At 45.2% G+C, this 10,386-nt stretch overlaps 1 protein-coding gene across 4 annotated transcripts in view; it reads left to right on the top strand.

The window, feature by feature from the left end:
* The first annotated feature begins 676 nt into the window (after positions 1–676).
* Dop1R2 (dopamine receptor 2) overlaps positions 677–10,386 on the top strand; it is a 59,327-nt gene continuing 49,617 nt past the window's right edge. For 3 of the 4 annotated variants that reach the window (XR_015290548.1, XM_086902449.1, XM_012489589.3), the window contains exon 1: positions 2,789–2,929. The gene's annotated coding sequence lies outside the window, so the exon portion shown is untranslated. Of the gene's footprint in view, positions 1,102–2,788; positions 2,930–10,386 lie in introns of those variants that run through there. The other variant, XM_086902448.1, reaches the window with a different exon arrangement.

The following is a 10,386-nucleotide window of genomic DNA, read 5'->3' as shown; positions in this document are numbered from 1 at the left end:
GCTCGTTCACATTCTCGTGCATATTGTAACACCTCTGCTAGAGATACACTTTAAACGATTCTCGCCGTAATTTCGATTCGCATCCAATCGATGCTTCGTCCATCGAACGTTCAACAACTCTCTCTCTCTCTCTCTCTCTCCTCCTCTTTCGAGGAAAATTCTCGACTCCTTTTCTTACTCTCGATCTCGACGAGGAAGAGAGATCGGTCCTAGGAAGATCGTAACGAAGGAGAGAAAAGAAGGGGGAGGGGTGGTGAACGAGAGAACGATAACACGACGAAGGGAAGGCGCGAAGGAACGGATGCGTGCGGGAGGATCGGGGGGAGAGTGGCTGGACGTGGGCACAAGTGCGTGAGCATCGAAAGGGCGTCGCGGCGAGGGTGCCGTTGAACGAGGAGCGCAAGCGCTACGGGAACAGAGGTTTGGGGCCACGCGGCGGCACCAGTCGCTCCTCTCAAACCGCGAAACACGTCCCGGCGTCCTCGAGGACGAGTATCGCGAGAGAGGCCGCACACGTCTCTCTTTCTCTCTCTCTCTCTCTCTCTCTATTTCTCTGTCTCGTCGTCGTCGTCGTCGTCTTTTTTTTTTTTTTTCGTTTCTTTTCCATCACCCCGATACTCGTCGCGAGTTTTACTTACGTAGTGTGTGCGTGAAGGTGCAGGGGTGAAAAAGAAGAAAGAATTACGACAATTGAAAGTGCTGTTGCCCACCAACACCGGAAGTCACGATTGTGTGTACGACACACAATGCTCGCACGGGTCCCTTCGTCGGCGAACGTCCACGCCGACCAAAGAATCGCGAAGAGAGAGAGAGGATCTCGTCTTCTCGTTCGTCCATGAGACTTAACAAAGAAACGTTTCGCTGGTTGTCAGCGAACACACGCACGTAAAGACGACGGCCTCGAGTCGGTGGAAGAAACGGCGTGCACGATTGGATAATTAACACGCGTCTTCCAAGTGCTAATACCACTCTGTATATCGTTTGTACGCGTTCTATTCGGAACCCAGTGTTCCCTCGGAGGGAAGAGAGATAAGAAAATGTCGATCGAACGACACTTCGGATATCTTTCGTTGTGTGGTGAAACGCGATAGCGGACGAAGGGTGAGCAGCCGGTTCGAGGAACGAGGCTTGCCTCGAGGCTTCCGGTTCCTCCAACGAATGGAGCAGCGGCCTTCGGCTTGATTCGAATCGGCCGACCTTTCGTTTCGAGGCCATCGAGAACGTTAGCGTTCCCCCGTTAATTGCGGAGCAAATCGATCGTTATCGAGATCGCACGTTCCAGCCACGAGATCTTCTCTCTTAAGATCGGAGGGTACGATCGAGTTTCGCTTTCGATTGCATCGAAAAAACCGGGCCCGCTTTGTTTCGCACGCGTGCACGCGTCAAGAAGTATAGAGTCTCGACGTTCGTCGATTAATTTATCAGTTTTATTATATATACGATAACTGTTTGCACGAATCAAAGAATTAGAGTTTAATCGCGCGATCGATGCGTCCTCCGAATTTAACGAGAATTAAACGAGGGGCGCATCCGATCCATCCTCGATTAATTAAAAGTTTTTCACTCGTTTCGAAACGAAAGCGGAGAATTCGATTCGGACGCGGAACCAATAAACCAGAGATCCAAGATTCTTCGAGTGGAGTTTTCATACCGTGAATCGGCCATCGATAACAGATCGCGTAGTGCAGTTACGAGTTCTGTGGCGAAGCGATTAATCGGGAAAAACGTTTTTTTCCAATCGTCAAATTGATTAATCTCCGTGCGTTTCGAGGAGCGAGAAGAATTGTTATTAGCCTTCATTTACCACGATTCGAGGCTCGAGCTTCGCGAAACGATCGTCGAGTCGGGTTTCTTAAGCTCGAAAACGGTAAATATTGCCTCCATCCTTCCCCTACCTTTCGAAGAAATCCCTTCCCTTTTCTCTCTCTCTCTCTCTCTCTCTCTCTCTCTCTCTCTCTGAGCTTTACGTCAATTATCGTTTTTGGAAAATTGGCGGCGTGGAACGACGCGTAAAACGCGGCCCGACCGAATCTGACACGCGCTCCAACGTCCAAATTTTCCAAGCCGAATCTCGTCGACGAATAATCCGGACGTTTCCTTCCATCCCTCCTCTCTTTCTCTCCATTTTCTTCCACACGATTACATCCACGCTCTCTCATTTTCTCATCCATGCTTCCTTCCTTCCTTTCTTCCTTCGTCCATTGTTCGTCGATCGAGGTTCGCAGGAACGTTTCCAGCGTAATATTCGTCCTTGTTCAAGGGAGGACGAACGTTGCTCGAGAGACAACGCGTCAACGATTCGGCAGCGAGGAATACATTCGTCGAAAATAGAAGAAGAATAGAACAAGAAGAAGAAGAAGAAGAAGAAGAAGAAGAACGGTGGTCCACACCTGATCGATCCTCCTCGCGGAGAGAAGAGATGTCTCTTTATTCGGAACGGTGTCCCGAAGGAATAATTGTTCGCGTTTAATGCCCGTTTATCGACAGTTATCGTTGTGTATCGAAGCGGAAAGAGCGGCTCCCTGACTCAGCTCCCTCCTCGTTTCACCTCCTCGTTTCACCTCCGGTGAATGATCGTGAACAAGTAGGGGGGAGGGGGGAGGGAGGGAGATAGAAGAGGGTAGAAGATCCGGACGACGCGGATGTCGGTTTTCACGTGTTAATTAAGGATCGTCCGCCGGGGACGACTGCAGTGCCAGCGTTTTCTCTCCGTGCAAAGTAAACATTGTGGCAAATTGAACGTATCCAGAGGAGAGGGGGTGGGGGGTGGGGAGGGACGGTCGATTAGCCGGGAGTGAATTATTTTCGGGCTCGGATTGGAGTCGAGTCGGTTTAATTGGACCCCCGGGAAACGTGTAAATTCGGCGAGAAGAAGGAAACGGAAGAGGAACGAGCGAAGAGGAGACACGCGTTACGAGATGACGTTCAGGTAAAAGAAGAAGAATTTTACACCACCCGTATACACCTTCCCTCCCTTTCTTTCACCTTCGTTTTCCCCGATACTGTACCACCTTTCTTTTTATTCCCGTCACGTTCTCGTCGCGCTACCCCTCCCCACCCCGGGTCGTCGCGTGATTATCGTCGATTAAACAGGTTCACGTGGAATCGTCCACGAAGGGTGGCTTTGAACTGTTCGCGTGCCGTTAACCTTTAACCGGGCGCGACAATTTTTTTCTCTTCTTATTCTTCTTTCGTTTCCCGCTCTCGTTCCGCTTTGAATGAAAAGTGAAAAAGGAGCGATAAATCGGATCCAGGATAAATCTCGACAAAACTGTCACCGCGAGTCGTATAATAGTACAATTTGTAATACGTTTCTCTTATCAAATTTCACTTCCCTTGATAAGAGATATCGATATCTTGAAAATATATCTCTGATAATCAACGATTCGCAAAATCTCTATTAGACTCTAGGACAAACCTGTTCGTTCGTAATATTCTCTCGCTCCAATATATCTATAAACGCTTGGAACCGTGCAAGAACCGTTCTTTAGAGACCCGAGGCTTGATTACTGCGATCCTGCTTTTGCAAAATTAATCTCTCGAATTATAAACGAATTTTTTCTCTCTCTCGCACGATTTAAACGATTGAACGATTTAATTCGCAAGGCTTTTCCTCGAGAATTCAAAGAGGGAGGGGAGAGAAAGGGGGGAGCGGTGTGATCTTTTACGGTTCGTAAAGCGACGAGCGTTCTCGAGGGTGGCGCTCCAGATTTTTCGCCGTGATAGCATTGATAACGAAGCGATCGAGAAAGCGTTTTCGTGGTTCCCGTTAAAGCGGATCGGTCTAATATCCTGGGAGTAGTGCCAATCGGGTTAAGCAGTACCGCACCGACTCGTTCACCAAGGACGATCAAGCAATTATTTTTTTCGCCGAATCGAATCTTCCGGATTTTTAATTTTTAACCATTCTTTATATAGTAGTCGTGATCAGCGTCGATCAGATTCGAATTAATGATTTTATTCGAATGATCATTGATATCTCGTTTCGGACGAGTATTATGTTCTAGGAAAAATTTTTTATTTTTCCATGTAAAAATCGTATCGTTTTTTTTTTTCACTCTCCTCGAAATTTACAAGATCTCGATAAAACAGCGATAAAACACGTTGTTGTCTCGCAGACAGACAGCAGATCGACAAGGGAGAATAGAGATTCGGAGATTTATTCGAACGTCAATATTTGTTCCACTGTTAATAATCCAAATCGTTATAGATTTTTCGAAAACTTTTTCCACGAATCGTCTTATCCAGCATAAATTCTTCTTCCTCGTTCGTCATCTTCAACGATACATAAATTACACGGATTCTGGATCCTTGAAAAACTCGCACGAGCTCTCCAACTACTTTTAAAAACTTTTCAAATTCTCGAGTTCTCTTTGCTTTTCATATACTCTATATATATAACGAAACGAACAATTTACACGACAATCTCTAAAATTCGTATGATTTAAAAAGTAAGTGGAGAGGAAATATTTGAACGTATCGCGAGGAGAAATTGCCAAAACCAAAAATTGTTTTAATAATTGAAAAAGCTCGGCCATGAATCTCGTCGCGAGGCAACCGGATCGCAATGACGGTTTCGATTAACTGCGCTTAATTGGGGATAATTGCCGATAACAAAGTGCTGCGTAACCAGCGTTCTTGAATTACGTCGTCCACAACGCTTGGACACCCCCGTCCCACGCTTCGTCCACGCTGCCAAGAAACGCTGCGATGAAATACGACCATGGACGGTTGTAAAAAACCCCGATTTTTATCCAAAATGATAATTCATCCCGCGCCCTGGAATTGGATTAAACGAGGAGGGATCATCTCGCGGATCTGAGCGTAATAATAATTTCGAATCCGCGTCGTTTCGCCGCAATTAACGAAATCAGCAAGATTCATTTTCGAAACGCGAAACTGACGGAAGAAACTTTTCCACTTCCGAACGGATGATTTATCGTCTTAATCTCCGCGTTTAATCCGAAAGGGCTTTGTTCCTTGGCTGCATTAGCATAAGACGAGCGGCGGCGCGCGACAATTCGTGCGTGTAACGCCTCGATGGAGATACAGGGAAGGGAGGAGAAGGGGATGGAACAATTTTTAAATTAACTCTCGCCGCTATAAATCTCGAAACGACGAACTTGAGAACGAAGCGAGTGATTTATCTCACTCGCTATTTTTTCTTTCTATCTTATTCGAAATTACATCTGAATATTTTCGATCCACGCGACATCCACCGCTCAAATTTCTATCCAATTTCGAGGTGTGATCTTTCTTTCGATATCCCGTTAAAAAATCCCAAGGATTTTTGCCAAAGTTCCAATATCGCGTCTGACCATAGACGATTCCCCTCGATCGATCGCGAACCCGCTCTTCGGCGAACGAATGGCATCTGTGAATAAAACGGAAATTCGTGGAAAAGATGTACAAATTTTCAACGTTTATTCCAACGTTTCGTGTCGTAGTTTCGTAGAAGAGAGGGGAAAAATGAAATTCGGGTTTCGCTGACTTCGAGAGTTCTTCCAATAATCGTACACGGAATAAAATGGCCTTTTAATCAGATCGCAGAAACGTGTTCAAATTTGCGAACGATCCCTCCGCGATGAAACTTGAAACTCGTATCTTCATCGACGCAAAAGGAACTTGCAATGGTTGCTCGTGTGTGTGTGTGTGTGTGTTTGTTTCTTATTCTTTCTCTTTCGTTCTCCGTCGAAGAACGAAGAGAGTACAAGAGAAATCACCGATAAAATGCACACGTGGTAAACAGAGAAATATTTATGCTCGAGAATTCTGTTCCATCGATTCTGGAGATTCCTTTCTATCGGGAATCGTATTTCATTAGTCCAATATCGTATGTTCTTCCATTTTTTTCTTTTCTTTTTTTTTTTTTTTTTTTCAAACTGTTGGGCCACGATCTACGGACGAAAATAAGAGAGAAATATTTTATAAAGTTTGCGTCGAATATGGCACGAAATCATATCTTGAAACAACTTTTTCTTCTTCTTCTTCTTCTTCTTCTTTTAAGGATCTTCTCCCAAGTTGCGATCTCGATCATCTTTTCACGTTCGAAGAAATATAAAACGTGAAAAGAAACAGGGAACTCATCGATATTTTTTACCATAATTCGCAGTACATAAATTTGCAATTTAAATGAATTGCGATATGATGTTTTTCCTCTTTGACAAGAAATAGAAATATTTCGGCCAGAATTGTGGCCTGAATTGAAAGCGGAAGCGGAAACCGGACAAGAGAAAAAGTACTCGACGACGGCTGGCCATTGACACTGGATGACTTCCGGTTTGCATGAAGCAAAATGCCAATCAGCCGGCAATCTTTCAATTGGCACCAGCCTGGCAATCGACCACCCCTCCTCCCCACGCACCCAGTCCCCTTAACAGCCAGTAATCGCCCGTTCCTCGCCAGCTGTTACACGATAACACGGATTCGCAGCCACGGAACGCGCAGTTTCAGAATCATCGGTATCTGCCAATTTTGTTACGACTCACGATACAACTCGAAATTTCGTTCCAACACTTGCGCCTTTCGTCGAGTTACATCCACAATCGTGACATTTCTCATCGAGTATTTATCGGGGGGGAAAAAAAATCGAGAGAACAAAATTTTTCGAAAGAAAACGTTGCACGATTATTAACCAGCTCGCACACCCGACGAAGCGAAACATCACGATTTTAGCTTGTTCGAGGTAAAACGTTTACGACGAGTAGTTTCGAGAGGAAAAGGGTTCGGTGTACTTGTTGGAGGGAGGGAGCTTTTAGTTGGAAACCTGGCTCATCCAAACCTCTCTCTCTCTCTCTCTCTCTCTCTGGTATCTCGGGACGACGAGACGAAATATTATGCACGCCCGAATTCAGGTCGGTAATGGTTTTATAAGTCCACTGTTTTATAAGTTTCTCTCCGGATAAATTAATCTCTGGATTTACCTCTCGACGTATCGTTGGGAGAAACTCGGGTTTAGGGATTTATTTTCGGATTACCCGTGCCCCTCTTTCCGAGAATTGAATATAGCGTGTCGACTTTCAGGGTTTCCCTCCTCGTCGAAATGATCGTAACTCGTAGCAACGATAACTTATTCCGTTTAGTCCGAAAATGGAAGATTCGACGATATTCGATGAATTTTTTTCCACCGGAAAAATATCGTTTACGAGAAAATTAAAATCCTTTTTAAAATGGTTGTCGGGCGAGGAGTATTATTTAAGTTAGCGGAGGGAAGAAAGGATTGATCGGAGAAACGCCTCCGCGTTGAACTACGGGATCGAGCGAGGGGAAGGAAAAGAAAGAAAGAAAGAAAGAAAGAAAGAAAAAAAAGAACGAATCGTTTAAGAAAATATTAAAGAAGAAGGGACGAGGAGGGGTTACCACTTTCACTCGTATAAACAATGGAAGGGAGCAAACGACGTCTAGATAAGCCGACAAACAAACGGGCCAGACAGAAAGCCCTTCAGGCTTGTAAGAAAACGTAGTTAAAATCTGATGTATCTGAGGGGAAAACGTAAATGTCGTGATAAATTCGCTGGGTTAAGGGTAAATAGGCGACACTGACCTCTCCCTGCCGTTTCACGACATTCCCTATCGATCTTTCCGTATTTTTCACAAACTGTACATTTTCCATTCGACTCATTCCCCTCCCAAATATCTCGTTCATTTCTCTCTCTCTCTCGTCCGCTTTTTATCCGTGCAATCGTTGCGTATCGTCGCGTCGATAACACACGTAACATGTAATGTCGTGGATCAGGTATACGAGTAACGCGTATAATTTATTTTTATTTTTCTGACTTTAATCCAGGAGAGGAAATATTTTACGACACGCGTGACAGCTCATCGAGCATCGACTTTTGCATGGAAATATAAACTGAGGAAACGTACGACGTACAGGGTCGATCTATCTCACTTTCATCCAGCTTTTATTCTTTTATACGTAGCCTGTGAACGAGTTTCGATAGGAATCTCTGTTCGACTGTGGCGCGGTCGGAATGGGAATTAGGCTGTTACACGAATCCGGGACGCTTCCTCCCTTTCTTTTCCTCCCTTCGGAATAGCGGCTAAACGCGCGTGATATCGTTCCTTCGGATGGCGATGCGAATGGATACATTCGACCGAAACGTGACGTCCCTCTCCCTCCCTTAACTCATTTCGTCCTTTTCTTTTTTTTTTTTTTTAATCCATTTTGGGTGCGTTTCGTTCGTCGAAACAGCTCGAGCGAGGAGATCTAATTGGTGAAACTTGTTTTTCGATCCTCGAAAATATATATTCAATTTTGAGAATGTGCTTGTTTGAGAATGTTCTCGAGAAATTTGTACGAACCGTCGACGCGAGATTGGCTCGATAATCGAAAGAAATCGGGATGTTTACTTACTTTGCAAGCATGTAACAACGTATTACATAAAACACGCGAATTGAGAAAAATTCGTTAACTTTTCGTAAAGCAAATCTTCTTAATAAAACCGATACTTTCGCACGGTTTGCCGAGCGTTAAAGGCGCGACTTGCGTGACGACGAGCACGAGACCTACTTCATTACCCGGGCGAATATTTTTTCCAACCGCTTGTACGACCTCCGTGCGCCGAGCGAGGGGAAGAAAGGTCGTTTATAAAAAGCGCGGCTTCTAATGTGTGTAAGTAATTACGTACACGTTTCATGGTTAACGGCAACGATTCGTGCGCGTACGATCTTACGTCTCTAACGGACCCTGTTTATCCCCCCGGTCATCGAGATCTTGGCCTCCACGTACGTGAGCCGTACACGCCTCGCCTTTTCCTCCCATATTTTATCCGCAACGTAAAATAATCCATCGAACGACTAACGAGTGTAAACTCGGCGAGAATTCGAATATGTAATTATCCCTCGGTTAAGCACAATTTTCTGGGCGCAAAATCTTGAAAAAAGAAAAGAAAAAAAGAAGAATCGAAATTTTTTACCATTTTTGTTTCCACGCAATGCTCGTATGTTCGAGAGATTAAAAAGAACTTGGTGAAAATAACAGGTGAAAAAGTTGTTTTCTAATTTAAAGGAATGGTAAATATAGGAAGGGAGGTATTTTCAACTCAAGATGGAATCAGGGCCAAATCGATACACGTAATAAAGGATGACGATACGTTCTGTAATTAATTCAATTTAACCGCATTGCGACGCGCACAAAATTCGTATGCTCCTCCGCCGTATAGAAAAGAAATTTTAAAGAGTACGAGATCCTTTCCCCTCTTCCCAAAAAAACCGTGAACGGTTTTCCGTTTAACCGCGGCGCAAGCCGCAGTGGTGATAGACCGCGCCGAGTCGGACGTTTCGGTTTACCCAGCGCCACGGTCCCACTACTTTCGCCACACTCGTTGCGCGAACAATCCATCAGTTATCAATTTGCCAGGTCGAATTATCCACTCCCATTAACGGGGATACATTTTTATTCGCGCGTGTGTTAGCCTCCTCCTCCTCGAGACGACGCCTCCTCCATTTCCCCGTTCGACGACCCGGCAACAATGGTGGAAAAAAAAAGGAAAAAGGTTGACGAGACCCGTCACCGGGTTCAATAAGCGGATTATCAATCTCTCGAGGGTGTCCTGCCCGCGATTACAGTTTTTGCCTGTACAAAGTTCCCCACCGGATAATGCCCCAAAGGGTTCGCATCGAGGATCGATAAAATCGCCCCTTCGTCCGCTCCTTCGAGAGCGCCGCCCAAGGATTTCCAAGTTTCGCTCTCTCCGCGATAAAATTCCAAACACTGTCCTCGCTTTTCGCGGAATAAACACGCGTGAATATCCGCGAAATGGAAGAATCGAACAACGGAAAGGTCGGCGTTCTCGATTCTTGGGTCGAGAAAATTGTGCGACCATTTGTTATTAGGGAGGGGAAGATTAAAACGGAGCGACTCGGTCGAAAGCGCGACTCTATTTATCACTCGATAGGGGAAAGGGATGGAGGATAAGCAAGTATAATAGGAGACTCTGATTAAACGGGAGGGAAAAGGTTAAAATTTAGCGGATCAAAGTTGGATCGGAAAAAAGGGGGGGAAAAAGGTCATGATTTATGCGATCCGGCGGCGTCGATGAAAGTGATAGGGAAAGGAATCCCGGATGGTACGGATTTCTTGTTCCACGCGGCGATAATGGATCGAGACGCACGGCTGAAACGATTTATCGGGGGCTCGTATTTCGTTCGCACGCGCGACAAAATCGCTGACCTTCTCGAGTTCGACGCGATTTATGGGGGCGAGCTCGACTCGAAACACACGCGGATACTTGAGAGGGACTTTTTCTTCTTCGAGGTATTGGGATCGAAAAGGGGTAATTCCGACGAGATCGTTAATGAAATCGATTATAATTTTTCTGGATATCGCCCACGACTGAGAATAATAAATTTTTGAGATGTGAAAATACGCGAGCCTGACTCGAG

The sequence above is a fragment of the Apis florea genome, unplaced genomic scaffold (assembly GCF_048593485.1).
Source record: "Apis florea isolate Af1SG1 unplaced genomic scaffold, ASM4859348v1 contig_2272_pilon, whole genome shotgun sequence".
Lineage (NCBI taxonomy): Eukaryota > Metazoa > Arthropoda > Insecta > Hymenoptera > Apidae > Apis > Apis florea.
The sequence above is the reverse complement of the archived record's forward strand: the minus strand, read 5'-3'. Positions and strand labels throughout refer to the sequence as shown.